Source organism: Anoplolepis gracilipes, chromosome 11, assembly GCF_047496725.1.
Source record: "Anoplolepis gracilipes chromosome 11, ASM4749672v1, whole genome shotgun sequence".
Taxonomy (NCBI): Eukaryota; Metazoa; Arthropoda; class Insecta; order Hymenoptera; family Formicidae; genus Anoplolepis; species Anoplolepis gracilipes.
The window spans coordinates 1,310,432-1,317,504 of record NC_132980.1 but is presented as its reverse complement, the minus strand read 5'-3'; the positions used below and the strand labels follow the sequence as shown (position 1 = coordinate 1,317,504).

The 7,073-nt window shown below is 39.8% G+C and overlaps 1 protein-coding gene across 1 annotated transcript in view; it reads left to right on the top strand.

Moving 5' to 3' along the window:
* Positions 1 to 2,129: 2,129 nt before the first annotated feature.
* Positions 2,130 to 7,073, top strand: part of LOC140671216 (uncharacterized) — a 172,412-nt gene continuing 167,468 nt past the window's right edge. The window contains exon 1 of the mRNA XM_072902413.1: positions 2,130 to 2,404. The gene's annotated coding sequence lies outside the window, so the exon portion shown is untranslated. The remainder of the gene's footprint in view (positions 2,405 to 7,073) is intronic.

Genomic DNA, 7,073 nt, shown 5'->3' with positions numbered 1-7,073 from the left:
ACTAATTATATAATATTTTTTATTTTATTTATTTTATATTATTTTTTTAAATTTTATTTATTATCTCTAAAAAGTTATATATTTTACATTATAATTATTTTACACATTAATTTTTTATACAAATTAATGCGTTATACTCTTATTAACCACAATTAATTAAAAATTATTTTTCTTATTATGTTTCATGATTGCTCAATCTTATGATACTTATCTTATGATTTTCTAATTTTAATTTTTCATTTCTTAATGTAATCAAATTATGTTACATCACAAAACATATCGCTTTAAAGTTATATAGTTTATCTTGCAAGTCGAAACTTGCATGATGTTTTATATATACATATATATGGTGCAACAACTTTGCAGTCAGGTCATGTACATGCATATTCAAATCTGTGCAAAAGCATTACATTGTTGTTTCTTCAAGTTCATTTCTTTTCAGAGTCTTAAATTATGTATTTTTCTTGAAAAAAAAATAAAAGTATTCTGTAAAGATATATTGTACAACAAGCACACAAATCGCAAATTTATATCAATAATTCTACAGTTTGTTTTATGTAGAAAATTTTATATAAATTTGTTTATATATATATATATATATATATATATATATATAAAATATATTACTTAAAAAATAAAGCTCTTTTAATGTTTACAAATACAAAACTTTAATATCAGAGCGATTAAGAGCCAAGTACAAATAGTAGTGCGTTGATTTCGCAGAAAATAATTTTTCTGCGAAACTGATAAGTGCACAAGGCACATATTTTTCTTGGTGTATTTACGAAGACCTTAATCATATTTAAATTCTCCTTTTTGAGAATTTTTTTATAAACCCCTCATATATACATATATCAAATTAATTGACTTTTATTATATGTATAAAAAACAGCATACGCACGCGCGCGCGCGCGTGTGTGTGTGTGTGTGCGTGCGTGCGTGCGTGCGTGCGTGCGTGCGTGCGTGCGTGCGTGCGTGCGTGCGTGCGTGCGTGCGTGCGTGCGTGCGTGCGTGCGTGCGTGCGTGCGTGCGTGCGTGCGTGCGTGCGTGCGTGCGTGCGTGCGTGCGTGCGTGCGTGCGTGCGTGCGTGCGTGCGTGCGTGCGTGCGTGCGTGCGTGCGTGCGTGCGTGCGTGCGTGCGTGCGTGCGTGCGTGCGTGCGTGCGTGCGTGCGTGCGTGCGTGCGTGCGTGCGTGCGTGCGTGCGTGCGTGCGTGCGTGCGTGCGTGCGTGCGTGCGTGCGTGCGTGCGTGCGTGCGTGCGTGCGTGCGTGCGTGCGTGCGTGCGTGCGTGCGTGCGTGCGTGCGTGCGTGCGTGCGTGCGTGCGTGCGTGCGTGCGTGCGTGCGTGCGTGCGTGCGTGCGTGCGTGCGTGCGTGCGTGCGTGCGTGCGTGCGTGCGTGCGTGCGTGCGTGCGTGCGTGCGTGCGTGCGTGCGTGCGTGCGTGCGTGCGTGCGTGCGTGCGTGCGTGCGTGCGTGCGTGCGTGCGTGCGTGCGTGCGTGCGTGCGTGCGTGCGTGCGTGCGTGCGTGCGTGCGTGCGTGCGTGCGTGCGTGCGTGCGTGCGTGCGTGCGTGCGTGCGTGCGTGCGTGCGTGCGTGCGTGCGTGCGTGCGTGCGTGCGTGCGTGCGTGCGTGCGTGCGTGCGTGCGTGCGTGCGTGCGTGCGTGCGTGCGTGCGTGCGTGCGTGCGTGCGTGCGTGCGTGCGTGCGTGCGTGCGTGCGTGCGTGCGTGCGTGCGTGCGTGCGTGTGTGTGTGTGTGTGTGTGTGTGTGTGTGTGTGTGTGTGTGATAAAGACACACATACAATCATATAACATATCGATCTCTGAGAGAAACGTCACAGGATCTCTCCTTCGCGCTCCACTCTCTCACGTCTAGCATGCACGGGGGCTCTTATCACTGTCACTTTCCGGCCGAGCGACCGACTTTCACCCCCCGCCGAAGAGAGTTGGGGGTGACCAATCGGCGCGCCCCTTTAGCACCGCAGCGTGGCGCGGCGTCACCGCGCGGTGTTATCACGCGCATGCTCGCGCCCAATCGCGTCATATATATCTATAAGGTTAGCTACCCTCGGCGAGGCCGGTCAGTTCTCGCAGCTACCCTCGGCGAGGCCGGTCAGTTCTCGCCCGTCCGGGAAATCGGTCCGTTGTTCGTGCGATACATCTCGCGGTATCTCGTTCAACCCGACAGCAGCGAGATACACGCGTTTTTGTCGGGAAACGAACTAAACGTGATGTCAACCGTGGCTTAGAAACTCCGTCTCCAGACGAGAGTTTGATCAGACACATGTACGTTCACGAGATACGCGGTGGGGTTTATCGTTTATGCCAGTAGAAAGTTGTACATCCGGTCTCCGGTGGTTACTGGGTAAAAGTGTTCTCGTCGTGGGAGTAGTGACACAGAATACACAGTAAGGATCCCGAAAACGCGATTCAATTTGTGCCCTGCTCGTCCGAGAAGTCTTCAAACGACGAATTTTAAAGAGAATTACGAATACGTAAAAAATCTTCATATTTCCATACCAACGAGTTGGTTAACTCGTGTCAATTGAATCGCGATAATTTTATTATCATATTTTTAACGGAAATGTAGGGAATAACATTGATCGAGCATTAGCGATAAATTTTTAAATCACATAATCGTATATTGTCCGGTAATGCTTACCAAATGGTATCTTATAGCGAGCGATAGATCAGTAAATGAAATATTGATAAAGCAGCACCAGAATGCGATTCAATTGTCGCATATTAATCGAATACGTTGATTTACCAAAATCACTTGCCGATTCGCTTGTCAGAAATATATGGAGCAATATTAAGCGATGTGAGCGAGCAGGAGAAGTTAATCGACATCGGACACGAAATGTACACGAATTTAATTGTTCTCTATTGCAATGTCGATCAACCGAAATCCTACGGCAATTAGATTTCCAGTGAGAGATTACAAGTGAGTGTCATATTCGCGGAGATAAAATTACATAGTTAACAACGACAATATGTGTGTGTGTCCAACGTAATTCCTATATGTCGCGTGAGAATAAAATCTGTTTGCATCAACAGGATATCAAACTCTAACTGAACAAAATAAAAAGCTAAGGGAATGTTCACGTTCTATCTTTCTTGTTATTGTTAAAACTGATTGTAATTTAACTTGTTCTTTTATTTTTCCCGAAGACATATAAGTAGAAATAATAATTAACTTTAGTCATCTATAACTAATGCTCTTCTAAAAACACTATAAAAATCAGTTTTGAATATTTTGTGAAGCGATGCGAAATAAATGATAACGATCTTGTGAAAAATCTCGAGCAGCAATTTGATTATATAAAATATATCAAATTATTTTTAAATACAACTAGAAATTATATCGAGATTATTTATTGTGTGATAATTAATGAAAAATAATATAATTAATAACAGCTCGTTCAAAGTGCATTCCCTGCAACGTTTAACGAGAACGTGTTATAACATTAGTTGTATCGATGAGTTTAACAATTTAACGGTGTAATCATGAGAATTTTAATTAAAATTATAAGCATATTTAATTAACCGATAATGGTTTAATAATTAATGTGATGGGTCTATCTATCTCATAGCTAGATTTCGCGAGTAAAATTTACATTAATAAATAGTTGAATTTTGCTGTAATAAATTTATTTTTTAACAATTGTCAACCATATTTCATTAATAATTATTATAAAGCTCAGGATTCTAAGAACCCTTAAATTTGAGTTTATCGTTCAATAGAAGGAAGAAGGATATCATTCACTCGAGTGACTTATGTCTTCGAGTCAAGAGCACTGCAATTAGACGGAAGGGTTTGATGTCGAATGACATCATTCAAGTGCAATTATACATATATGATTGCGCTTTGAGAACTTTGCGATCATTATAACATAATCCGACGAAATCTGACGCAAATGAAGAGAAACTTTCCTCGATACTCTGGGCACTTCATTATCCAAATTAAAACAGGGAAAAAGATAAAACATTCGTCTATTATATGATATAACATGTGTGTGTATGTGAACGAGAAAAATATATTCAAATTAATTAGTATCTACAATTGTGATTGGTTGTAAGCAAAGCAATTTATATTTATATTTTAACTGAACTTTCAACGCCCAATTACATCAATATTGTAATGATGCTTTACGACATAATATAATAATAATTGTTGCAGTTTTTATCAAAGAAAAATTAAAAATTAATTTTTAAAATTAAATAGTAAAGTTAAAAATTTATAATTAATATTTATAAATGAAAATTAATTCCCTCTTACACACACACACACACACACACACACACGCACACGCACACGCACACGCACACGCACACGCACACGCACACGCACACGCACACGCACACGCACACGCACACGCACACGCACACGCACACGCACACGCACACGCACACGCACACGCACACGCACACGCACACGCACACGCACACGCACACGCACACGCACACGCACACGCACACGCACACGCACACGCACACGCACACGCACACGCACACGCACACGCACACGCACACGCACACGCACACGCACACGCACACGCACACGCACACGCACACGCACACGCACACGCACACGCACACGCACACGCACACGCACACGCACTGTGTTCAAATGTGTACTTTAGTAAAAATAGATACCTGCTGGTAAAAAATTATCGATACCAAATGGAAGTAAACTTGAAACGCATTCTCTCCATTCGTCGTGGAAGCTTTCTGTAATTTCGTTAGAATGCGATTCCCCTGGAAAGGAGATTCTCCGCGGGTGTAATCGAGTGTGGCGTATTTCCATCCCCTGGAATGGTCTCCGGGGAGATTATGAATTAGCGAGCGTGTTTGCCGAGACAATCTCGGACTCGTAGAGCTACTCGCGCAGCTAGCGATATCCCGGAAGCGCGAGTCTCGGAATCTAGCTCATTCGTATTTAGTTAACATCAAACGAGTTATTCCGTGCGAGAAGCGCAAAATAGATCCGCTGCTTACTGCGCTGCATTACTGCGCTCGCTGAGTTTACGCATAAATCCTGCATTTTGCATTAATCTTCTCGGGTTGGGCCTAGTGCAAGGGCACGTTAAGATTTCTCTCTCTTTTAAGTAATGGTTAAACTGATCAGTGTTAAATTAATTTCAAGACGATTGCCTATCTTAACTTTCAGAAATTTTACAAATTGTTATTTAATTTTACAATTTTTAATTTTAATAAAATTTATAATATTTTAAATGTATTAAAATTCTGTTTATATATAAAAAGCCTATGCTTGTAAAATTATGTAAAAAAATGTAAAATTTTTTATCCACATTTGAATGTTTATCAATTTGTTATTTATTTTCAATTGTTCGAAACTAAAGAAAAATGTAAATAGTTGAGATATAGAGAAAAAAGAGTCAAAGGTATAAAAATCAAGAAGACAAGACAATTCTAACAGTAAGTAGAGTTTGTTGTTCGGGCAAATGGAAATGTTGAAAATCTTTGGGTTGTAAAGAAAGGTATCGGGCCAAATCGAAAACATCGATTCAATGGGTTGAAACGCGATACTATCGCTAGTATTGCGGGTCTCTATCTGTTGTAATTGCATTTAGAATGGAACGAGAACTATTGAAGTTTCTGCTAGAACAACATTCCCTAAGGCGCTGCAAACATAGTTGTAGACAATAATAGTTATAACAATAGTTGAATATAAACATTCTATTTAACTATTAATTCAAATTTAAGCATTAATTTTTTTCGAAAATATAAAATCAATAATCCTTCAATTAAATTTAGTTGTCATAGGATATATCTATATTTTGCACTTTCAAAATTAAATATTTTAATAATTAAATTTGAAATTTGAAATTTTTAATAAGATTAACAAATTTAGTAAATAATTTTAATACATTTTCTAATAAATTTTTAATTCCAATTAAAATTGAAAATTAAATTTTATTATTAATTAAGCAAGAGCCTGAATATTCTCGAATTTAATTTCATAATAACAATTTTTTAGTTTTAAAATCTGAATTTTAGGGCAACCGTAACGGGTAATTTTAGGAGCTTATGATCGGTTAATTTGGAGTCTAGTCGAATTCTCTCGAATCATGAATTCTAGAGATTCCCCTGCCGGTACAGAAACAACTGATTAATGTTGAATGCGCGTTTGATAAACGATCGACTCATCGACGAAGAGGAAGGAATGATATTGGAGTGGAGAATCACTAGTCCGATGCTCTCTCTCTCTCTCTCTCTCTCTCTCTCTCTCTCTCGTTGCTGCGGTTTGATCGAAAGGATATGGTATTTCCTTTTCCTCATGCACGCGAGAAAACTTTCCCCGGAAGATAAACCGCTCTCTTTCAGCCTCCTTGCCCGACCACAACCGTGGGATGCCGGGAGGCACAAAAGTTTTTGCGCACGAGAGAAAGAAGATTCACAAAAGATTTTTTTCTCTCTTCCAGAGAGAGTTTTTCGCCCGCAACGTAATCCGGGGAAGGTCGACGGACGTTTCGTTTGGGAAATTTATAAGAAACTAACGAACGAAAGTCTTTCGGCCGGAAATTCTCCAGATACCCGAAAAGCGATCTTATTCAATCGCAGAACAAAGTCTGAGTGTAATTCGAGCAAGGGAAAGTTATGAAGCTTGATGAAGAGATACAATTCTCGAGATACTTTGGTTTGCAAATAATCGAGAAACTAAGTTCGAAGTCATTAGGAGCAATGCAGAGAGGATAATATTAACTAATAGCAATAACGGCAATAAAAAAACTAATTTATTAAAATTATTTTTTGTTACAATTTATTGATGTATATATACAGAGTGTCCCATTTTAATTCCTCCAGTCGAATATCTCGAAAACCAAGCCTAGGAGAGAAAAATGTTTCAGACAAAAATTGTATGGTTTCAAGGGAGCCATAAGATGGTACCATTGGTCTGACCTTGAAGAGTCATTTGAAGGTCACGTGAAGGTCATCTCAATTTTTTTAAATGGCACCTCCTATTTTTTGTTACATATTCTTGTAGCTGACTTCGAGAGCTTTCCAAAACACTTCTCCAGTGAAATATCTCGAAAAATATGGAAAATTCGAAAA